The sequence below is a fragment of the Globicephala melas genome, chromosome 17, assembly GCF_963455315.2.
Source record: "Globicephala melas chromosome 17, mGloMel1.2, whole genome shotgun sequence".
Taxonomy (NCBI): Eukaryota; Metazoa; Chordata; class Mammalia; order Artiodactyla; family Delphinidae; genus Globicephala; species Globicephala melas.
In genome coordinates this window covers 32,940,432-32,965,658 of record NC_083330.1, presented here as the reverse complement: position 1 = coordinate 32,965,658, position 25,227 = coordinate 32,940,432, and the positions used below count along the sequence as shown (strand labels likewise).

At 39.2% G+C, this 25,227-nt stretch overlaps 1 long non-coding RNA gene across 3 annotated transcripts in view; it reads left to right on the top strand.

Moving 5' to 3' along the window:
* Positions 1 to 4,532: 4,532 nt before the first annotated feature.
* The window catches only part of LOC138842394 (uncharacterized), a 39,442-nt gene continuing 18,747 nt past the window's right edge, over positions 4,533 to 25,227 (top strand). The window contains exons 1-5 of one of the 3 annotated variants that reach the window (XR_011376860.1): positions 4,533 to 4,838; positions 11,415 to 11,505; positions 13,421 to 13,469; positions 13,941 to 13,996; positions 18,604 to 18,646. This is a non-coding gene — a long non-coding RNA (uncharacterized lncRNA). Of the gene's footprint in view, positions 4,839 to 11,414; positions 11,506 to 13,420; positions 13,470 to 13,934; positions 13,997 to 18,603; positions 18,647 to 25,227 lie in introns of all 3 variants that reach the window. The other 2 variants (XR_011376861.1, XR_011376862.1) reach the window with 2 other exon arrangements.

Below are 25,227 nucleotides of genomic sequence, written 5' to 3'. Positions count from 1 at the left end.
TTACTTATAAAATCCACTAATTTCAAGGATACAATTTAGTCATTTTTAGTAACTACCAAATTATACAACCATCAACATGAATCAGTTTTAGAACATTTTTATTACCCTAATAAGATCTCTCATGCCCATTTCCAGTTTATCCCCATTCCCACCACCAGCCCCAGGCATGGGAAGGTTTTTCACTGTAAAGGAAATGTAACAAACATAAAGCTTTTAGATTTTTTTCTTTCTTTTTGAGTCAATTTTGGTAAGTTGTGCCTTTCAATGAATTTGTCCATTTCACTTAGTTATCAATTTTTTGATATAAAATTTTCATGACATTTCCTTATTTTCCTTTCCATGAGTCTAGGGTCTAGAGTGATGCTTTTTCTTTTTATATTGGTCATTTCTCTCTTCTTTCTTTTTTTCTTAATCTGTCCAGCTTAGACATTTTCAGTTTTACTGGTCTTTACAAGGAACAGCTTTTGGTATTATTGGGTTTTATCTCTTTTTGCTCTTTTCTATTTTATTGATTTATACTTTTTATTCTTTCTTTTTACTTTGAGTTTAATGTATTTTACTTTTTTAGTTTCGAATGCAAAGTTTAGATGATTGAATTAAATGTATATTTTCTTTTCTACTATATGGCTTTAAGCTATAAATCTCTCCCTAAGAACTGCTTTAGATAGAGTCAACAGATTTTGACAGGCTGTTATTGTTATCAGTCATTAAAAATATATTCTAATTTATCTGGATTTTTTTTTTTTTTTTTTTTTTTTTTTTGCGGTACGCGGGCCTCTCCCTGTTGTGGCCTCTCCCGTTGCGGAGCACGGGCTCCGGACGCGCAGGCTCAGGGGCCATGGCTCATGGGTCTAGCCACTCCGTGGCATGTGGGATCTCCCTGGACCGGGGCATGAACCTGTGTCCCCTGCATTGGCAGGTGGACTCTCAACCACCGCGCCACCAGGGAAGCCCCTACCTGGATTTTTTTAAAAATTGTGAGTTAAGTGTGTTTAAATATCAAATATTAGGGGATTTTCTAGATATTTTGTTATTGATTTTCAAGTTAATACCATTGTTATCAAAATGAGTTCAATAATTTTAAGTGTATTGAAACTTGTTTATGGAACAATATGTGGTCTATCTTGAACAATGTTCAAATTTGTCTTCTGCAGTATGCGACTGCTGTTACACAGATACAGTGAATTTCAAACAATGTATTTTTCAGCCCTACACATTCCATTTATTTTTATATTTTTCACTTCTCTCCTCATTGGGTTCATGTTTCCCTCAAATTCTTGAACATATTTACACTAGCTGTTTATATTTATTTCCTATTGCTGTGACACAACTACCACACATTTAGTGACTTAAAACAATACTCATTTATCTCACAGATCTTTAGGTACTCAAGTATGGGCGGCTTGGCTGGGATCTCTCCTGAGGCTCTTCTTACAGAACTGAAGTCAGAGTGTCAGCCAGGCTGAGCTGTTATCTGGAAGCTCTGGGAAAAATCCATGTCCAAGGTTATTTACCTTGTCAGTAGAATTCAGTTACTTACAACTGTAGGGACGACGTCCTTGTCTTCTCTTGCCGTTATCCAGGGGCCAGACAGCTTCTAGGGCCACTTTCAGACCCTTCCAGATGGCTCCTTCCCTCTCAGCAATAGAGAACCTCCTTCATGTTGAATCCTTCTCACACTTAGGATCTCTCTGACATACTCTTTTGTGACCAGCCAAAGAAAAGTCTTATTTTAAGGACTTACATGATTAGGTTAGGCTCACCTGGAGAATCTCTCTCAAAGCCAACCGATTAATAACCTCAACTACACCTGCAAAATCCCATTCACTATATAATTATGGGGGCTATTTTAGAATTCTGTCACACTGGTTTTTTTTTTGTATTTGTGCTGATTCTAAAATCTGTCATTTCTAGATCTGTTTTTATCGACTAGTTTTTCCTCCTGCCTTTTCACATGCCTTATAATTTTTATTGGATTCTATACAGTGTAAAAATAATGTGGTTGTGTCTTCATTTCACTCTCTTCCTTTAAAAAGCATTGAATCTTCTTTTAGCAGATGTTAGGTTACTTGCAGGTCAGCTAGATCCTTTCCAGGTTGGTTTTTAAGACTTTTTCCAGTGGGTATTTAGCCCTGCTATTAAAGTGTAACCTTTCTGGGTCTCTACTAATTTGTCCGAGTCTTCAGAAAGATTTCTCCCCTCCAGAGGGTTAGCACTTCAGTGTCTCCCAGTGCTGTGTGAGCTGTTACAGTTCCCTAATAGTTGTTATTTTCCTAGGGTCCCATATCCTCATCCTATGTTTTCCCAGTTTAGTGTTGAGCCAAAATTCGAGGGACTACCATACATATTTCTAGCCCTCTTTCTCTGTGTGCCTCCTGTCTATCTTGTACTCTTGCCTGCAAGTTGCAGCTTCCTGAGTCTCTCTGAACTCTGATCTCTGTTTTCTCAAATTAGCCCATTGACCATGCTCAGCTTGGGTCTGAAAAGTGGCACCAGGCAGGAACATTCATAGGTCTTGCCTCATTTGTTGCCCCTCCTTTGGGGAACACAGTCCTGAGCTCTTAGCTGCCCAGTGTCTTAAAAGTGTTGTTTAAGTTATTCTAATTTTCTAATGATTAGCTTTGAGAGGAAAATTCTGGGGCCAATTACTCCATAATGGCTAGAAGCAGGACTCCTCAACTGAGATTGATTGACTGAATGAATGTCTACAAGCGCTTACCTGCTACCTTCTCCCCACAGAAATGAGACTTGATCCCACTTCTGATTTTATTTTAATGGGGTGGAGGGTTGAGGAACTGAAGAATCAAAATCATTATAGGATAGGGATTTCCCTGGTGGCGCAGTGGTTAAGAATCCACCTGCCAATGCAGGGGACACTGGTTCGATCCCTGGTCCAGGAAGATCCCACATGCCCTGGAGCAACTAAGCCCGTGCGCCGCAACTACTGAGCCTGTGCTCTAGAGCCCGTGAGCCGCAACTACTGAAGCCCGCACACGTAGAGCCCGTGCTCCACAACAAAAGAAGCCACCGCAGTGAGAAGCCAGCACACTGCAATGGAGAGTAGCCCCTGCTTGCCGTAACTAGAGAAAGCCTGCACACAGCAACGAAGACCCAACACAGTCAAAAATAAATAAAATAAAAAATAATTTTTAAAATGCTGTGAATTCACAACACAATGATAAAAAAATTTTTTTAATCATTGTAAGATAAATAACTTGCATGGGGAAGATACTAGTATCAACTTACGTTAAATAATTTCAAAGCAGATACGATCATGAGAAATGGGCCCACATCACAAAGAATCAAGATATGCAAAGAATATACGTAATTACCCTAAGGAATATTGTTTGAATATTAAATGAGATGTGAATATTAAAAAATGATAGATGGTCTAAAATTCCATTTAATTCGATTAGTGGAATTAAGCATGGTAGATGGTCTCGTAAGACATTCCCCAGAGAGAACTTTCCAATAATTTAAACATTTTATGTTCAGTTGTTCACTGGACATACCCAGAACGTGATTCATCCAAGAGGAATAGTTCTGGAAACACTGCTGATAGGGATTAGTGTCTAATACATAGACAGACAACAGAGTACAATAGTTAAAAGTGTTGTTGCTGAGATTAAACATGGGTATGAGCTCTGTTTCTGCACCCAAGAGCTAGGTGGCAGAGGGGTTGAAACAGAGATTTTGAAGATAGAGTTCCTGACTTCAAATTGAGCTCTGTGCTTCCTAGCTTTATGTCCTTGGCAAGTCTCTTAAGAACACTGTACCTCAATTTCTTCATCTGAAAAATAGGGGTGATGAATAATAATACCTGCCTTTTATATGTTGGGGATGAGATAAATCCTTAGTTTATTATGAGGATTAAATAAATCAACATGTGTAAACCATTCAAGCAGTACCTGGGGCATAGTAAGTTCCAGATAAGTGTTAGCAATTACAATAATTTCTTGTCTACAATTACGATAATAATAAAAATAGTAACTCATAAATACAGATGTCAGTGCCATTTGGAATAGTCTCTATAACAATTTCTGTCTCCACATTTACTGTGTTTCAGCAAATTTACCTAACAGATGGTGAGTGGGCAATTTTTAAAGGGGCATTTTTTAAAAGAGCGGAGAGGGAAGGAATAGAGACAGGCACATACTATATTTGAAGTTACCTCCACGTGTATTTTATGTATGTATACCCATACAATTAAGAAGTCTTTGGATGTTTTATCTTCAAGAATAATTCAGATACTGGATTACTTGAATATCATAAACATTTAGGGTTTAACAGATTTGTTACATATAGACGTTGTATCATGGATTTAAAAGACCATAGCCAGCGGGCAGCGGCGGGCGGAGCGACCGAGCGGCGGCGAGGGCTGGGCGGCGGGTGCGGGGCTTCGTGTTTCCTCGAGGTGGAAGGCTGGGGTTCGCCAGAGACGCCGGGTTGCTCCGCGTTGCCAGGTTACCGAGCGCGTGCCCCGCGCCTGCTCTTCCGCCCGGGCCGCCCTCGGCGCCGCCTGAGCCGCGGTGCGGGCTGCTCGGGCCCCGGGTCCACGGAAGCCTGGGTCGGGCGCTGCGTGCGGGACTCTCGTCGTGAGTGGACGCTGCGCGAGCGCGCAGGGGACGTAAGGCGCCGACCTGGGGCTCCCCGGCGCTCCGGCTCCGCTCAGGGCGCCCGCTCAGGGGCCTCCGGCGCGAGGCCCCCTTTGTGGTCAAGATGGCGGCGCCCAGGCGGGCCGCGCTGAGGTGAGCTGGAGCTGGGCCCGGAGAGGGGTCAGTCAGCCACGCCCAGGACTTGGACCCCGGGCTGGTCTCCCGTCTCCCGGGGAGCGGCGGGTGAGTGGGCGCGGCCGCGCGTAGGTCCCTCTCGTGGGGTGGTCAGTTCTTCGTGCGTCCGCAGACTTCTGTCGTCTGATAGTCAAATCTGGGGTGGCCCAGGTTGGAGGCGAGGGTGCTTGATTGGGGAAACCTGAGGGGTTTAAGGACTCTATTGGGATCGTTTCAGACCCCAGCAAGAAGCTGAGCAAGTTTTCTCCTCTCTTCCCGGCTAAGTTTTCTCCCTTCTCTGAAGACGCCAGCTTTTCTGAATCACCTTGTTCCCCGGGGGGATACAGTTGGTGGTTCTGACCGTGGAACGTAGGACCCGGCGCGGGGAAGCCTGAGCTTGTTCTAGTTACTTTGTTTGCAAAGCACTTGTCTTGTCTTTGGAATTTTTGTGTATGTAACCAACGTTGGGAAGAGCCAGCGTTTTCGCCTCCAAAACACTGCGCGGGGTAACTTTATACGTAAGAAACAAGTGGGCGTTCACATCCATCTCTTTTCCAACCACTGAGTTTTGGTTGTGTTTCCTGTCTTTAAGTTTGTCTCGTTTTGAAGTGATAACAAAACAAACAAAAAAACCATAGCCAGTTACACAAAGTATATACTCTAGTCTCAGTCCTGCCATTAATTAGCTATGTTACCTTAAGTCATTTAATTTTTCTAGGCCTCATTTTTCTCACGTGATGTTTTTTCTTTGGAAAAGTATAGTTTCTAGAAGTCGCTAATCTCTGTGTCATAGTTCAGCTTGGAGAAAACCTGTTCTTATCCAAACTCCATGACATTGTATTTCCAGCTCCAACTTTGGACTTTGAGTGAGTTGGGGGCAACTTTTTAAGGATATTTTCACACAGCTTTTTTAGTTAATATCAGTCTAGCTGACTTGTCATACTCAGACTTTCTCCCATATTCTTTTACCAGTGTGTTCCTTAGTCATATATATAAAGACTGTTGTGGGGAAAATGACCTCCTGGGTCAGCTTACTGCATGGTCATCGACACAGGGCAGGGAGTAAGATTCAGTGGATTTTACAGAAGCAGATACAGGTTTCATTATCCATGTCCTCTCCCCTTTCCTGTTACCAAAAAAACAGCAGGCTTTTCTTGGAGAACTGCCAGATAATGCCATCCTGCCTCCTGACGGGCCCCGGGGATGAGTCGCCCAGGGACTGAACTCCAGTAAAGCAGGTGATTGGCTCATGGGTAGGCATCTGACCTCGGCTAAGTCTATCAGACTGCTCCCCAGGACTTTTGTCTCAGAGCAAAATGGAAGAATTGTCTTTTCTCTCTGGAATTTCTAAGCTGGGGAGATATGACTCTGGGACTCCCAGTAACCATCCAGCACAAGGAGAGACTTTCTGTAAAATAAAGTCTTGCAGAGGTAAGCAGGGCTGAGGGATGGAGAGAGAGCTGGAACCCTGCTGATACTCTGGAACGTCCAGATCCAACTGTATCTGAATATGGCTGCATCCTTGAATTTCTAGTACTTGTTTGTTGAGGTTGTTGTTGTTGTTTGGTTTTTGTTTTTAAATTTCCTTTGACTATTTTGAATTTGTTTTCAGCCATGTGCATTTGAAAGCATCATAGCTAAAAGAGCTAATTTCCTACATTAATGTCAGGTTTGCTGACTGGCATTCCTTAAGTGAAAAATCATATCCGCTATTTTCTTTAAATAAAATCCTTCTAGCTCAGGTTTGAGATATTCAAAACTCTGCCTCCTACCCCCCTTTTTCCAACATTTACTGTATCACCTTGAAGCATTTGTGACCACATCTTTCCCATCTAGATGCAGTTGAGAGAGAGAGCAAAGACTTCTGACATAAACTGCAACCTATACGCCTCCTACCTGGAAGCTTTAGAACATACTTGATTCTTGTCATTAAAGCAAATCTTTTGTTGTTGTCCTCCAGGGCACAGAAGCATTTTCATGGCATAATGGAGTACAAAGTACATTAAGCCTAACTCTACTTCTCACCCTCTTTTACTTTAAATAGGCAGAAAAGAACAATCTCAAACACATTTTCCCAACAAATAAAATACATATACGATTATGTTTAGAAGACATTTATGCAACATATAGTTAGACTGATTAATTAATGGACCTTTCGCCAATTGGCACAGTAAATATATATGTTCAGTGTGCTTAATTAAAAAGAAGACAATAACATATTTTTACAGGTTAATTATCTGAGAAGAGTATTGTGCCAGCACACTTGATACTACAGTATTTCATGCTTGACAAGTAACCTTCTTTCAATTATATTTACTGCTAAATGTTTCTTGGATCAAGCTATTAAATTATAAGGTCAAAAGTAAAATGATATGAAATTACAATGATAAAGGGACACATATCCCACTTTATGAGAATAGAAGTTCTAATTTCTTTTCAGTACTACTAGTCGTGACCACAGTACTAATTTGAGCCCTTACTATGAGCCACTGTGCCCATATACATTTAGTTCTTACAGTAGTTCTGCAAAGGGCATATAATAATCCACAGTGTAAAGCTGAAGAAAGTGATTCTCATAGCTGAAAGTCACATAGCTGGTGAGTGGCAAAGTCTAGATTCAAACTTAGAGTCGTCTGACAATGCCCAGGTTGTTGACCACTATGTACACTGCTCAATTGTTGCACCAATAAAGAAGTGCTTGAAATAATTATAGATTTGCCTACCCCGAAACTGCAGTGATTTAAAGACATCAAAGTTGCCAGTTGCTTAACATCTACTTACAGTAAGAAATTACATTTTATTTCATTTCTAAAACAAGATTAATTCTGCAGGCCCATAGAAACTTGAGGACACAAATCCTACCTCCAAATGAAAGATGCTTGTTTTCCATTATTCAACACATGGCCCTGTACAGAGGCAATAAATATATAGTAGAATTTTCATTCAAATAAATGAGAAGAGAGGTTCCTTCTTGTCCTGATTCAGTGCCCATCATTATGGATTATGATGGCTCTTCCCAAACTTTACTTCATTCACTCCACTCTTTCTACAAAACTCCAGTAACGGAATCCATCATTCAGATATACGTGCAAAGCGAAAGGACTGTATTAATACAGTTGCTGAAAGTCAAGTTGATAGAGCACAGGAAATACATCCTAATAAATGCAACATTAATGTTTGTGTGGGCCTTGGAGTGAGGGGTAGAAGAATTTTCAGTTTAATGGAATATTTTGCCTCTTGCTATGAAAGTGTGGCTTAATAGTCTTGTAATTGGTCATTTACAGAATCCTCCATCTCTGGGTTTCATGCTTTCTTTACTCTGCAGCTGTTGATTCCTTCTCTTGTTCTGGATGGAAGAGAGCAACGAAGCCACTTCAAAGGGCTCAGCCTGCCTTTTTGTGTTATTGTTTAGATGAAGATATTTCCATTTATTAAAGCACACTATTTAAACATTTTTATCATGTTTTAAACTTGACTGTGTTCTGAAGGTATGAGCACAGGCAGACATAATGGGGGTGTTTTCCAGGAGAGAACATACCCTTATCAAAGGAATTATCAGAGTTTTCATGTATGGATTGAGAATCAAATTCTGGAGTTAGACCTGAATATAAATTCATACTCACAACTTATTACCAGTCTCATCTTGATCAAACGGTTACCACACTTCTCATCAATTTCCTTATCTTTGAAAGCAGAATAAGAGAAGTATGCCTGGTGGAGTTACACATCAAGCTCATCTGATAGAATATTCATAAGGATTTTGCACAAAATATACATGGAAATATTTTAGCACCGAGTTTAGCATGCGATTCGTCTTCAATACATTTAAGAGCTATTATTTTATTATTATTATGCTATCATTAAATATCACTATTACTTAAATGTCATTATTGCTAAAATTGCTGTAAAACTACCGCAATAACCCATGATGAATTCCCCTCTTCTGTTTCCTTTGTTTAAATGGAAAATATATATATAAATCTAGACAGAGAACACTTTAGTGATCCTATTCAGTGGAGTGAGAATTTCCATGGCACTGATTAAAACAAATCCTGAATTGCATGGACTTAAGATAGCAGAGAGGGGCTTCCCCGGTGGCGCAGTGGTTGAGAGTCCACCGGCCGATGCAGGGGACACGGGTTCGTGCCCCGGTCCGGGAAGATCCCACATGCCGCGGAGCGGCTGGGTCCGTGAGCCATGGCTGCTGAGCCTGCGCCTCCGGAGCCTGTGCTCCGCAACGGAAGAGGCCGCAACAGTGAGAGGCCTGCGTACCGCAAAGAAAAAAAAAAAAAAAAGATAGCAGAGAGGCTAAGAGATTTGAAGTTAGACATCCCCAAGTGTGAATTCTACTGTGACCCTCTTCTAGCTCTAAAACCTTGAGGAAGTTACTTAAACTTTCTGAGCTTTACTACTAGTTTCCTCATCTGTATCTTTTTCAGGACTATTTATCAAGCATCTTCCTGTTCTCTATGCTTGGATGTATCAATGAATAAATTAGACAAGAGCCTTTGCCTGCGTGCTCCTTCTTGCATGCTCTCTCCCTCCTTACACTCTCGTGTGGAAACGGATGTTATAAATAAATTCTGTGCTTTGTCACAAGTTGATGGGTGCTACGGGATAAGGAAAAGGATGTGAAGCTCACTGAAGAGGCTTGGGTTGGGAGTGCTGGAGGAGTGTACAGGTAGGTTCTGTTTTTAAATAGGGTAGTCAGGGTGGATTTTATAAGTTGACATTTGAGCAAAGACTTGAAGTGAGGGAGTTGTCAGAATGTATGATGGGGAGACCACTCCCTGGGAGCAAGAATAACCAGTCCCAACACTCTAAGGCAGAAATATGCCGAGCAGCTTGGAGGACTATCAAGGAGGCCACCCTGGCTGACTTAGTCAGTGGGGAGGAAGAGACAGCAGGAGGGCTGGAGGTCGGATATGTGATGGGATGGATTGGGTAAGTCCTGGGAGGCCATCACATGCATTGTGTCTTTTACTCTAAATGTAGGCAGCCAGGGACAGGATTTTAGCCGAGGTGTGGCATGAACTGTCTCTTGTTTGAAAAGCATAACTCTATCTGTGGTCTTGAGGATGTGGGGAGAGAGTGGAGTCAGGGAGAATCTCAGGAGGCGACTACAGGATCCTCCAGGTCTATGTTGTTGGCCTGCACCAGGCTGCTAGTGGCTGGTAATTCTCAGAAGTGGCACATTGGGAAGGTTGTGACAGCATTTCGTGGTAGATTGAATGCAAGAATGGAAAGGAAGAGGGGGTCAAGGGTGAATTCGAGATGTAGGGCCTGGGGAACTGGAAAGGTGTGGTTACTGTCACCTAAGATGGGAAAAGTTTGGGGTAGAGCATGTTTGGGGGATTAAAGACCAGTTTTGGAGGTATAAGATTTGAGATGTTTTCGTGACGTCCAAGTAGAGATGCTGAGTACACAGTTGGATACACAAGTCTGCAGTTCTGAAGAAAGGTCTAAACTAGAGATACACTTTAATACAATGGAGATATTAAGAATAATTACATGGAAGCGCTATTTTAAAGATAAAATGAAGTAATGCAATTAGCACTCTGTCTTCTCAAAACATTTAATAACTGTTAGCTAAAATAATTACCTGAAATGAAAAAATACCTATAGTTTGTTTTGTTGTTTGCAGTAAAAGTGAATAAAATGTCACAATTATTTTAATAGTATTTGTGACACAGTAGTTTTAGTTAAGACACCATGACTACAAACATTTACACTAAACCTTTCAGTCTCCTGCTTTTCACTCTGATAGGGTACTTGGAACCATATTTTGTAAGGTTTAAGTTAGTTGTCATAGGGTACCTCTTTAATTAGAAGTAATTCTGAACTGTCTAGTTCCATGCAGTTTTATATACATATATGTATAATTATTATTTTATGATTTATCAAACTCAGTTGAAAATTTGCATCACTGATATACATTAGAATTTAAGCATTTACCCAGGTATTCAAGGAAAAAAATGTACTTGTCTTGTAATTTCCATAGGGGTACTTACTTTCACATCTCCCCTTCACTTTGCAATTGCAAACATGGCAGGGGAAATATTATCTTACTGGTCTTTGAGTTCCCCTTAGCTATCTGCAAGTCCTTAAACAGCCTTTGTGGCTTAACCAAAATTCTCTTCCATCTTCATTCCGCTAACAGATATTGGTCTAAGCATGTACTTATACTAAGAAATGCATGACCACGTTGTCTCTACACATCTCTAATTTTATGTTAACACTATCATTATGTAAGCTACACTTGAATTGTAATTATAACAGATTTTATGTCAACACACATCCATTTCTAGTGTTCATCTGGTGTTGAAGGGGAGAGCAGCATGTCGTAAATTTTATCAAAATATAACATCTGAAGACTAGAACAGAGGGTAATTGTGTAATTCTGTATTCATTCTAATTAAGTTCAGTGGAGTTGGCATAATAGAATTAAGATGAAAAAAAAAAAAGACATTGAGGTACCATGGCTCCCTCTCCTAACACACCCTTTTCGTATCCGAGAGCAGAGACTCAGCACCTTTCTGTACAGAAATGGAGACAGGAAGAGGCCAGAGGATGAATGACAGGCACGAATGAGGTGGAACTTTGAAGAGCAACATGGAAATGAAATACTTCTTTTGTATTTGGTAGGTGGGGAAAATGTACCAGCGTGTATGCCTACTGGGACCACGTTTTCCAGAACAGTTAAGCCCAGTGTCAACTATGCTGTCCCACCTTCCTCGTAAGTAGGAATCTACTGTTACTTGAATCTTTGCTTCCTGTTTCTTGATAGCTGGTTGAGAAGATTATCACAGGAACTGCATCTTGTTAGCAAACACACTGTTTTGAAATGATTGACACTCACTGAAGAGTGGCAACTCCAAGCTTGCTCTCTCTTGATCTTGGACTATTTAAGTCTGGAGTGCAGGAGTGGGTTATGGGGAAAGACCATTGGAATTCTTATGTCTTCAGCATAATGGTTATAGCATAATGGTTAGGAGTGTAGGTGCTGGTTCAAATCTCTGTTTTCCAATTGCTAACCATATGAGCTTGGGCAATTTACCTGATTACCTGAACCTCAATACTCCTGCCTATAAAATGATGTTAATAATATTTCATCCCCGTAGACTTGTTTTCAATGTTAAAATGAAGTCACTTACACCAAGCACTTAATACAATGCCTAGAGCACAGTAAAGTCTATTATTACTACTACTACTACTACTACTACTACTACTACTATTATTATTACTGTCACGATGCCAGTTGCTATTTTTCCTATGCCTTATTCCATTATCTTCTGGCTTGTCCCCCCATTTCTGTCTTGTTTCTGTACAAGGGTAGGTTTGTCACAGAGCATTTTCTTTCCCTAGTGTCTGACTCTTAGTCATCAAGGTGACTGGTCCACAACCCGGCATTCATTGCTGCTCGTTGAAGCAACCCATTTTGAGAAGGGGAGTTGGATATTGATGCCAAGTTGGGTCAAGGAGAGAGAATTTTCTCTCTTCTGCACTCAGCTAAGTGAAATATTCAGGCCTCAGAAGGAGAATCAGGCAAAGGGCAACATGCTTAATCTCATACCTTAGTGATTAAGAACAAGTCAGGCAGGCTGGATTTGAACTCATTTCCGTCATGTACTGACAACGGGATCTTAGGTGCTTTTGTAACCCCTCTGAGGCTCAGTCAACATCTGAAAGAGACGAATAACGTTATCAAGACCTAGCGTATAGCCTCCTTGTAATAAGTGAGTAAATCCTTTTAAAACGTTCAGCACGTTGTTTGGCATATAAACACGTAATAAAATTTAGCTTCTTTGACTACTACCGCTGCTAATATTATTAAGTAGCTGAGCAGATCCGAGGCCCATTTTTTTCTTATATTGCACATAATCATTTGGACAACCAGCTCACATTGATCAACCGTTGCTTATATAAAAACCCCCATGAACCCAAAGGTGCTTTAACTCTCTCCCAGTCAGAGCCTGTTCTGGGGGCAGAAGCAACACCGGCACTACCCCCGTCATCTTTGCCTTTATTGTCACTACACTCGCCTGCCGTACTGAGCACTTTCTGTTTGCCAGGCACCAAATTTAGCCCTGCGTATGCACTATATCATGTAGTTCTCACACTCAGGTGGGAGACATTATCATCATCCCCAATTTTCAGATAAAGACACTGAGGTGTTGGAAAGGTAAGAAACTTGACCCACAGCAAGAGATGGAGCCGGAGTATTCAAACCCTTCTCTCTGACCTCAAGAACCCTTAAATATTAGCATACTACTACATCCTGGTAAGAAAATCTGCTTCTAGCCACTCTGGTGAGAGTAGAAATGATTCTCAGTCCCCACATTCCTCTATTGCCCATGCCACCCTAGCCTCAGGACCAGGTGGGAAAGGAAGTGATCTCTTCAAAGAGCAGCCAAAGGGAACCTACTCCCTTCTGCCTTTTCGTAATCAACTAACCAATATTTTATTTCCTTCTTAAGAGTCCCCACATGTTCCTTTTGGTACTTAGCTTGGCCTTTTAGAATTCTGACATTCTGTACATGACTCATCCACTGTATTTCATGTTAATTTATTGAGGTCAAGTATAGGGTCTTACTCATCCTGAAGTCCAGTTATCCCCTGTCACATCTAACTCTGTTCTTTTCTTCTTGTAGGACATCTGCAGATATTTATTTGAATTTTGTTGAATTGTTCTCATCAATAGTAAGTACATTAAAAGTTATACAGAAAGTGCTTTCTTATAAGGAAAACCATCTAAATAGATTTCTAGCTCTTTACTTTTTATAGCACTATTGTAGAGATTATAGATCTCCAGGTAATATTTTTTAGATTGAGTTCTTCATATCATCTTATTTTTACATATAATGATAAATCTGAATTTTCTCTATCAAAGCTCCGAGACTTCACTGGCTTGTAACTTAGCGTGTTGATTATGTGTTATTGACTTTTCCATTTACAATGATGTTTGATCCTGGTAAGGATGGGGCTGGGTGGGAAGGTACATCTTAGGGCCATCAATTGGTTTTGTAGAGAACTAACATAAAGATCTAAAGTCTCATCATATTTCTGCAGAACTCATGAATCATTTTATTATAATTCCATTCATTCAGGGAGTATAAAACCATTTTCAAATTGTTATTCCTAATTTGTTCATCTTCTCTTCCTTAGTCTTAGTGAGAAGAGAGCAGGCTGAATGGAAGAAAGTCATTATGACCACTGGGGCCACTAGGGTAGGCATCAGTCCCAGAGTTTTGTTTTCGTCTCTCCGCTATTAATATTGGCTAATGTCTTGAGTGCTTACTTGGTGCAAATTACTTAGCTGACCATGGCAAATGGGTTGTGTCATTTCATCCCCTGATAGTCATACAATTAATGTATGTATTATTATGATATCCCATAATGCATACATGGAACAGAGCCTCAGAAGTAGTTATTTGCTCACCAAAATATGGTAGATGTAGAATTTGGACTCAGGTCTGATAGACTCCTAAATCACTCCTAGTGATTTTTACCACTGAATTAAAGTTGTACACCTCTGGAGAGTAGATAGTTTCTAAAATTTCCTCAGCTCTAACATTTTATAATTAAATTTTTGTCTGATGGCAAGCTTAACAGTTAAGATGGGTAGGAAGGAATGCCAGGCTTTTGAATGGAATTTCCCTGAAATAAGCCTGTTTTATGACACCAGTTCACTCATTCATCCACTCAGCATGTATTGAATGTTTGCTCTGTGCAAAGGCATTTTAGGCATCACAGTGGAGTGAGCGCCCCTTCCATAGACTCTCCTGCAGCACTCAGAGAAGTCTTGGACTGGTTTGCCTGTTATGGAATGGGGCTTGGTGATAGAAGCCTGGTTTGTCCTCCACTGATAAAACTAAGACATACTCATATGAGTTTAGAGGCATCTTGAAGCCGTGGAGTAGTAACACACATGAATCTTACCATTTTTGCCTGGGATTAATGATATAAAGGCTTTGGATTTGGGTATGGAAAATGGGTGCAATTATGGGTGTGTTGGTTCTACATATATACGGACATCACGTGTCATCAGCCTGCAGCTACCTGCCATTCCTCACTACTCCTTCTTTTCACAAACCAAACAGGTACCTTCTTATCTCTCCTGTGGATAAGCTCTTGACAGTGGCACTAGGGCCTCCCTCAATAAGTACATCATTGGCTAAACCAGTGGTTTCTCAGATATGCTCATTGAACAACCCTTAAGGTGGATTGACATTCCACTGCCTAGAATAGAATATGCTGTTCTTTAGAAATCGGGGGGAAAAAATAGGCCACCAGATGTACTTTCTTTAATTTAAATTGTGTATATATATATATATATATATGAACAATTGTTATATATGTGTATGTATACTTGTTCATATATATGAATGATTTAAAATTGAAGAGAGATACATATATACACACACATATATATATGTATATTTAAATTTTGGCTTCTGTTAGCAAGTAGTAAATTAAATTATTAGCAGATCCATACTGCAGGGAAATAACCAATCAGATTTCATTCAATAGCTTGCTTTTTTGTAGATTTATGGTTGTGATTTTATATCTGCAGGTATGTTTGCTGAAGAAAATATTTCTACCACTTTACACAAAATTAAATTCATTTAATACCAATGCGGCATGTCTCAAATGTCTTAATACAGTTTTAATTTTGAATCGCATCAGAAGTATGAAATTAGAAACATACCCCAAAATCATTTGAAGATACCATTACTTTCATTTCCCTTATACTTTTCAGACTTTTGAAAAATAAGTATTTAGTTGTACTTATCTGTTTCTGTCTCTCTAAGGATAGCAAACACTGAAACACAATTCTTTTTAAAAGTCAATATTAAAACTATATTGTCCAAGATGATCAAAACTAAGGAAGTGGCAAAGAAATTCAAAAATTTAAACTTTCAAAGGGTGCTTTTTCTGTGAATGTGTAGTACTTGTTCTTCTGAAGGAATTAATCTTTTTAAAAATTTAATTAACTTATTTTTTATTGAAGTATACTTGGTTTACAGCATTGTGTTAATTACTGCTGTACAGCAAAGTGACTCTGTTATACATATGTATATACATTCTTTTTCATATTCTTTTCCATTATGGTTTATCACAGGATATTGAATATAGTCCCCTGTGCTATACAGTAGGACCTTGTTGTTTAGCCAATCTATATATACCAGTTTGCATCTGCTAATCCCAAACTCCCAGTTCATCCCTCTCCCACCTGCTTCCCCCTTGGCAGCCACCAGTATATTCTCTATGTCTCTGATTCTGTTTCATAGATAGGTTCATTTGTGTCATATTTTAGATTCCACATATAAGTGGTATCATGATATTTGTCTTTCTCTTTCTGACTTACTTTGCTTAGTATGATAATCTCTAGTTGCATCCATGTTGCTGCTGCAAATGGCATTATTTCATTGTTTTTTTATGGCTGAGTAGTATTTCATTGTATATATGTACCACATCGTCTTTATCCATTCATCTGTTGATGGACATTTAGGTTGTTTCCATGTCTTGGCTGTTGTGAATATTGCTGCTGTGAAGATCAGGGTGAATGTGTCTTTTTGAATTATAGTTTGGTCTGGATATACGCCCAGGAGTGGGATTGCTGGATCATATGGTAGGTCTATTTTTAGTTTTCTGAGGAACCTCCATACTGTTTTCCACAGTGGCAGCACCAACTTACATTTCCACCAACAGTGTTGTAGGAGGGTTCCCTTTTCTCCACACCCTCTCCAGCATATGTTATTTGTAGACTTTTTAATGATGGTCATTCTGACTGGTGTGAGGTGGTACCTCATGGTAGTTTTGATTTGCATTTCTTTAATAATTGGCAGTGTTGAGCCTCTTTTCATGTGCCTATTGGCCATCTGTATTTCTTTTTTGGAGAAATGTCTTTTTAAGTCTTCTGCCTATTTTTTTTGATTGGGTTGTTTGCTTTTATTGTCATCAAGTTATATGAGCTGTTTGTATATTTTGAAAATTAAGCCCTTGCTGGTCGCATCATTTGCAAATATTTTCTCCCATTCTGTAGGTTGTCTTTTCATTTTGTTTATGGTTTCCTTTGCTGTGCAAAAGCTTGTAAGTTTGATTCGGTCCCCTTTGTTTATTTTCATTTTTATTTCTATTGTCTTGGGAGACTGACCTAAGAAAACATTGGTATGATTTATGTCAGAGAATATTTTGCCTGTGTTCTCTTCTAGAAGTTTTATGGTGTCATGTCTTATGTTTAAGTCTTTAAGACATTTTGAGTTTATTTTCGTGTATGGTAAAAGGACGTGTTCTAACTTCACTGGTTTATATAAGGCTGTCCAACTTTACCAACACCACTTGCGGAAGAGCCTGTCTCTTTCCCATTATATATTCTTGCCTCCTTTGTCAAAGATTAATTGTCAAAGATTAACTGAGATGTGTGGGTTTATTTCTCGGCTCTGTATTCTGTTCCATTGATCCATATGTCTGTTTTTGTGCCAATACCACGCTGTTTTGATTACTGTGACTTTGGAGTACTGTCTGAGTCTGGGGTGGCTACGCCTCCAACGTTGTTCTTTTTCTTCAGGATTGCTTTGGCAATTCTGGGTCTTTTATGGCTCTGTATGAATTTTAGGATTATTTGTTCTAATTGCGTGAAAAATGTCATGGGTAATTTGATAGGGATTGCATTAAATCTGTAGATTGCTTTGGGTAGTATGAGCATTTTAACAATATTAATTCCTCCAACCCAAGAACATGAGATGTCTTTCCATTTCTTTGAATCATCTTCACTTTCCTTTATTAATGTCTTACAGTTCTCAGTGTATAAGTCTTTTGCCTTCTTGGTGAAGTTTATTCCTAAGTATTTTATTTTGAGGGTTGTGATTTTAAAAGGCATTGTTTTTTTACATTCCCTTTCCGATATTTCATTGTTGGTATAAAGAAATGCAACCAATTTCTCTATGTTAATCTTGTATTCTGCTACCTTGCTGAATTCGTTTATCAGTTGTAGTAGTTTTCATGTAGAGTCTCTAGGGTTTTCTATATATAGTATCATATCATCTGCATCTAATGACAATTTTACCTCTTCCTGAAGGAATTAATCTTGAAGTTCTACTAAGACTTTTGGGATACCTGTTTTAATGAGCCACTACTTCCTGCCTGAGATTGCACTATGCACCAGAGATTCTAGAATTAGCATAGTAAAACTAATAATGCAAACAACAGCAACAAATCTTCACAAACCTTCCTTGCAAGGAAGTAAAGTCCACTGGAAAAACAGACAAGTGAAACACACATTCAAAATGGCAGTGATTCTCAAACATTTATGTGCTAAAAAATCATGACAAGCATAATAACCAGGGCAATTACTAGACCCCTTCTCCAACTGGTAAGGTGTAAGGTCCTGTAACTCTATTTTTGGTGAATGCCTCCAGGAGAGTGTGAGACAGATGTTCTCAGTTGTCGTCAACCTTTAGTGTGCATCAGATATGCCTGAGAATATTGTTAAAACACAGATTGCTGGGCTCCAGTGCCAGAGTTCTAACCAGTTCCCAGGTGTGGCTGATATTGCTGGCCCAGGGACCACATTTTGAGAACCACCTTTCAAAACTCTGCAGTATGCGGTTGTGTGTGTTGTGAATGCAGTATGCGGTTGTGTGTGTTGTGAATGAGACGGGCCCAGAGAACCAAAGGAGGGCAAAGGGACTCTGCCCTAAATTAGCCAAAGGTAACAATAGCAGCTACAATTGATTGACCCAAGAAAAAATTGTAAGAACTTTACCTGCATTTGCTCATTTAATCCTTTCAGTAAGGTACGTAGGTGCTACTTAGTGTTCCTCTTTTACAGGGGTGTCCAGAGAAGGTAACTACTTTGCCCACGTCCTAAACTGGTAAGTAACAGATTAAGAATTCAAGTCTAGGAAGTCTGATTCCAGAGCCCACACCTCTGCCCTTTCTGCTTGTAGAGAGGAGTAAAGGGTTGTCAGTGAAGCCTTCCTGGGGGCCCTGGCCTCTGAGTGTAGATAGAAGGATGAGTGGACATAAAGATCATTATTTGTGTGTGGTGGGGGTAGGGGAGGAAGTATGAGGGCTTCCAGAAGAGCCCGCCCTCCCCATACATCTGCTGTAAGCAAGTCTGATGATCAGGAGTCCGGAACATGAGTATGACTATGGGATACTGAGAAGGGTTCTAGAACCCTGAGGTTAGAGTTCTGGATCAGTTAGTAGGTAACAGAAAGTGAATGAATGATTTACCTTACTTTCCACGGGTAGCAGGAAGTTTGGAGATAGTCCCTCTAGCGTTAGTCCAGCTGCTGAAGGGCATCACCAGGGGACTGGGTTGCTTCCCTCTTCCAGCTTCCACATCTCTAGCACGTCCACATAGCTTCAAAGTGACCCCAGAATCTCCAATAGTGTTCCAACAATTTGGGCAGGAAGAAAGAAAAGGAAAAAAAAAAAAGAAATTAAGTAAGAAAAAAAAGGCAGTGTCTAACTCAGAGAGCAAATTTTTTACCACAGGTGGTCAGCCGACTTGCACTTAGATCTCATCAGCTCGGATTTTAAACTGGCCACCTTAGCCTTAAGGATAATGGGGTCTCCTAAACCAGGGCTCTGATAGTAAGGAATAAGGAGAGAGTGGTACTGATTAGCAGTGCCTGCAGTCCCAAACAAATATTATCCCCAAACTATTTTTTTAATCCTATATTTTACTTTAAAGAATGGAGGGGAAACATTATGTATCTGTAAATAGCCTTTTAGAAAGGGTACAATTATATAGTTATACAACCCCCTGGAGGGCTCCTTTCTTCTAAAATCTCTTTAAAAACTGTTCAAGGTTAAGGACATTTTTATCTTAATTTAGTCACTTGCAGTCGATTATCTTGGAATGACATCCTCTCTCTGCAGATGTTCTGTCAGGCTTTAGAAGAATCTAGAAGTGGACAGAGAAGTGTTATGGTACATGTATTTGCAATATGCACGTCTTTGAAATGAAATCCATTTAGGGACCAAAAGGCATTTCATGTCTTTGCTATACATTTTCACATATTTGCCTTTCCAGAATTCCTTTGAGCAAATCTGTTAGATGTAACCCATCCGTTTCTCCCATCTGAATTCTTTATTACTAAACATTCTTCAGTATGCTCTCACTCCCCTCTGTCAAAGGCGTTTCTCTGGGTCCTCACCCTTCTCATCTCATACGTGAATGCGTATCTTAAACTGAAGCAACAGTCTGCTATGACTTCTCCATAACTTGAAGAACCCGTCTTTGTGGGAAAAAAAGTAGACTTACTAACGTAAAAGGTAAAATGCGCACAGTGTTTCTGAGAATTAAAAACTAAGATAAAAACATAAGCAATGGAAAAAACTTACAGTGGATCCTTTTCAAAGACTTTATTTTACAGAGAAGGCAACTGAGGTTTAAAGAAAAAATGCGTTAGTTAAACACTAAATAATAAACCTTAAACCTCAGTGGAGCAACACATGGACAGTTCATTTCTCACTCACTCAGGAGTGTAGTATGGACTTTGGTGGTCTGTGGGTCAGTTTTCTGCTCAGTTATTCAGGGACTCACCACCTTCATCAAGTGGCTCTACGTTTGTCCTAAAAAGGAAAGGAGAGAGGAAGCTGCAAGCTACAATTATCAACTCGTTATCCTTCAGACATAAACTCTTCAGGTCACCTCTGGTCACATTCTTTGGGATAGAACCATACCCAGATGCAAGCGGAGATGGAGAATGTTGTTCCTATCTTGATCCTAGTGATGCCTCTACAGGCTGGAGGAGCTAATTAAAGTGTAGTCAACAGCTCGTTGTTTCTGCCACAATGAGTGATTAGCCTAAGACTGGATTAATTATGTGTGGATTAATATATGTGTGTGTATATATACATTTTTTAGCATGAGTTGACACATGGAGCTTCTGCCGTATCAAAAGAGTACAAACTGCCTCTTGTTGCTTTTTCTTAATTGAAGTTTACTACTACTATCTATTTCCCTTCATTTTGCTACCTCCCCCCCGCCTTTCAGTATTATATGAAAATTCTGAAAGAAATAATTTCAAAGTTTCCAGTGCTTTTAAAGGTAATAGAATACTCAGACCTTAACAATTTTCCTGTGTGAAACTTTTGCCAGACTAAAATAGTTAACTTATGAAAAGTAAATTTAGATTGATACAAAAGAGAAAATAAGCTGATTTTTTTCCTTTTACACAAATACCCTGAGCCAGGGTAGAAAATAAATGGAAAACTGGAGGAATTTAGATCCTTTTGTTGTAAATTTAAATATTTTTAATTGTAAAAATAATACAGGCTCATTGCAGAAACTCCAAAATTGAAAGGATTTAAAGAACAAAGGAAAAATAACTCAAAATCCCATTTCTGATAAATCATCTCTGTAACATTTTTGAGGGTATCTTTTGAAACTTTTTTGTGACGGGGTGCATATAAATACAATGCAAGTATAAAATACCTTTAATTATTATATCAAACTACAAAACAGTTCTATAACATTTTTATTTAGTAATATAAGTATGATTACTCATCACCTAATAAAAATCTGCAGCATCATTTTTAATGGTTGAACAGCATTCTGTTATTTATTTAACCAGTCCCTACTGTTCAACATTTAGATTATTCCTGTTTTGCTCTGCTAAACAATGAGACAAGCATCCTTGTTCATATGTCTTTGAGCATTTGTTTATTTCCTTAGAATGGACTTCTAGAAATTGAATGGCTGTTTGTCAGTTCTGGTACATACTGACATATTTTCTTCCAGAAAGGTTACCGTGCTTTTTATTTCTACCAAGAATTTAACATCCAGTGTGGTTTCTTACACACACTCATCAGTACCAGTATTATCAATATCAATACCAGTATTATCAAGTTTTTTAAAACTTTGTCATTCTAGCTCAGTAAAATATGACACCTGAATTATTTTATTTGTATTTCTTTGATTAATAATAGCAAGGTTAAACATATTTTCATATCTTTATTGGCTGTTAATACTTTTTAGTTTGTGACTTTATGGCATCCATTTTTCATCGATGTATAACAACCTTTTATATATCAATGTGTTTATTTTGTTGTTTGTTGTAAATGCAATTTTTTTCTCTTCATTTATTAATTTTTATTTTGTGTGTGTTGAACTTCTTTAATACTGTCAAGTCTATTCAAAAACCCTTTAATGAACACAAGAAATGTGGAAAATCAGTCATTCTCCTGCATTTTCTAATCAATGTATTTCCTTTTGGGCAGTATGGAAATGTAGGTTCTTATTTCATCTTATGGTTGGAAAGAATCTATTCCCTCGGAAAGGGATTATAGTCTCCATGATGCAGTAATGGGAGATTTTATAGGGTAGGCAGGGTCTACAGAAGAAAAAACCCTAAATCACACTCCATTGGTGGTTGCCTTATTTATAAAAATGGCACTTGAGGTTGCGTGACTGCCATCAGGTAAGCAAAATTAATTTTTAGCATGAAGTACTCCTATCAGCAAGAACAGCCTAGGATAGGCTAGCAGTAAGAAGTGAGGGGTTATGGGATTGGGGCATAGCCTCTGTTTCCTCCAATGCAGCTGGAAATTTAACCTCTGGGGCTCCTGCTTGATCCAGTCAGCCCAGCTAGTGTGTGTTGCCAGGTAGGGTGAATAGACTCAGAAGTACAAGAGCTCATCCTTGGTCCCCTCTGGAAATGAGCAGAGAATACTGTGTCAAGCAGAGGTGATCAGTCCATGGTCTGGAGACTTGGATCTCCCCACATAGTCCTTAAAGTCAGGGTGAGACAAAGTGCCAATACAAATTATATTGATGACAGTATCAATGAGGTGACATTGAGTCCTTTGACCCAACATGTGTCTGCAGTGTGCCATCCATTAGTAAATGGGCAAAGCCATTTGACAGATCTATCTGATACAGTGAATGAATCTGACACTCACATTTTGAAAACTGAAACTGTATCCATTTGTCAAGAACAGTGGCTACTTGTTCTGCTTTATTCTCCCTGGTAGATCTAGGTAACATTGCAGGCAGTAAGATGTTCCGGCATTTCACCCTGGAGTAGCCCCAAAACTGAAGAAGCTGTCTTATCAGTAGTTAGCTCCTTGTCACCAAGAATATTAAAGTAGATTTGTATGATTAGCAAATTAAAGAGACTATAGTGCCTACCACTACTGTATTCACTAAGGCACCCAAGTTATTCTAAAGAAATCCTCATAATACATTAGGACCGTTTTGAATATTTTTATTTGATTAGCCATAATCTTCTAGTTATAGCATCCATCACCATTTTGACCACTGAAACTTGGCCTTCTTTTCTTACAGCCTAGCCCTGTGGTCTTGGGCTAATCACTAACCTGCTTAGATACAATTTTCTTCTCTATGAAATAGAAACAATATTATATGCTTTGAAGGACTGCAGGAAGATGAGCTGTAATGTTTATCAAGTGCCTAGTAAGTAGCCTGACCCATAATAAATACTTGGCTAATTGTAGATGTTTCATTTTTAGTTTTATTTCCAAACATTGCTCTTTACTTTTGGAACTCTAAAATTTGTTTTGAGAGTGGAGGACTTGTTTGGATTCCTCCAACACACTCTGTATATTCTGTACTTCTATCCCTACATCATTTATATTAATGGAATAAATGATCTTTGGTCTGGTGATTCCAAGGTGACGAGGAGCTAAGTGGAGGTTCACTATACACCTGGAAATATGGATTTTCATGCCCAGTGCAAATGTGGGAAAGGCATTATTCCCACATTATAAATGGGGTAAAAACCTCCAACTTGAGGAGACTCTGGGTTGAGAGATGAGAGATTTACAGGTACTGTGTTTATCCTACAGGGTACCACAGGGGCTTTTATGTTCTGTAGCAAGAATTTGCACCTTATACCCTTGTAATTAGAAGTAAAGCATACCACATAAGTAATATCTAGTAAGCATTAGAGTTAGAATAAATACCATTATTTAACGTTTCCTTTGTGTTAAGCATTTTACAGTTACAACATATGAATGGATACTATATTGTAATGGTTAAGAGTGTAGTTTTTTGAGCTAGATAATCCTGGATTGGAATCTCATCTTTATTACCTCTTTTTTTCCTGTTTTATCGAGGTATAATTGACAAAATTGTAAGATAGTCAAAGAGTATATCATGATGATTTAATATACATATGCGTTGCAGAAGGATCCTTCCCATCACGTTAATTAATACATCTAACAGCTCATGACACCTTTTTCCTTTTTTTCTTTTTTTGGTGAGAACACTTAAGTTCTATTCTCTCAGAAAATGTTATACAATACAGTGTTATTGACTGTAGTAACTATGTTACACAGTAGATCCTCAGACCTTATTCATCCTGCAGCTGAAAGTTTGTACCCTTTTACCAGTCTTCCCCTCTTTTCCCCACCCATACCCCAGCCCCTGGCAACCAGTTTTCTACTCTCTGTTTCTATGAGTGTGGCTTTTTTTCTTTTTAGATTCCATATATAAATGATATCATTTGTATTTATCTTGTCTGGCTTATTCCATTAGCATAATGCACTCCTGTTTCATCTATATTGTCACAAATGAAAGGATCTCCTTCATTTTTTAAGGCTGAATAATATTCCATTACCTCTTAAATGAGTGACTTTTGGTACATTGTTTACACTTTCTAAGCCTCATGGTTTCTTTTCTTCTGTAAAAAAAAAAATATATATATATACTAACAGGTTATTTTCTGATACGTGGAATGTTTGTTGAATCAACAAATAATTAGTTGATCATAAATGTGACACTTAGCACTGTATTAACATTTATGAATACTCTCCCTGTTAATTTCTACAATAAATTGTATAATAAGTAACAATAATAATGGTACTAGTAGTAGTTTTAGAAAATGCATAGGATGTGCCAGGCATCATATCCTGTACTACCCTCCTTCATTTGTACCACAAGTTACATGTGGACATCATCTTCCATGTTGTTTCCTTTAGAGAAAATTGAAGCTCAGCAAGATTGAGTAGCTTGCTCCAGATGTGAACTCAGGTCTGAATCACTCCACATATAGGTTCTTAATAATTTCATGTCTTTAATTCCACATCTGCATTTGTTTGTTGTTGTTGTTTTTAACTTTCCAAGCATCTGATCTGAAATTCCTTTCTCTTTGGGGAATTTTCCACTTTGTGGGTCTTGGTGAGAAACAGAGCCTTCCTCTCGTTATACAAGCTGAACATGTCAGATACACTGTTTACTCACATGCTCAGTCTCCCTTACAGATGGAAAACAGTCGGGCGACCTCGGGTTGGCCAACTGCACCCCCTCTTGGTTTTTTTTTTTTTTTTTTTTTTGTGGTACACGGGCCTCACTGTTGCGGCGTCTCCCGTTGCGGAGCACAGGCTCCGGACGCGCAGGCTCAGCAGCCATGGCACATGGGCCTAGCCGCTCCGCGGCATGTGGGATCTTCCTGGACTGGGGCACGAACCCGTGTCCCCT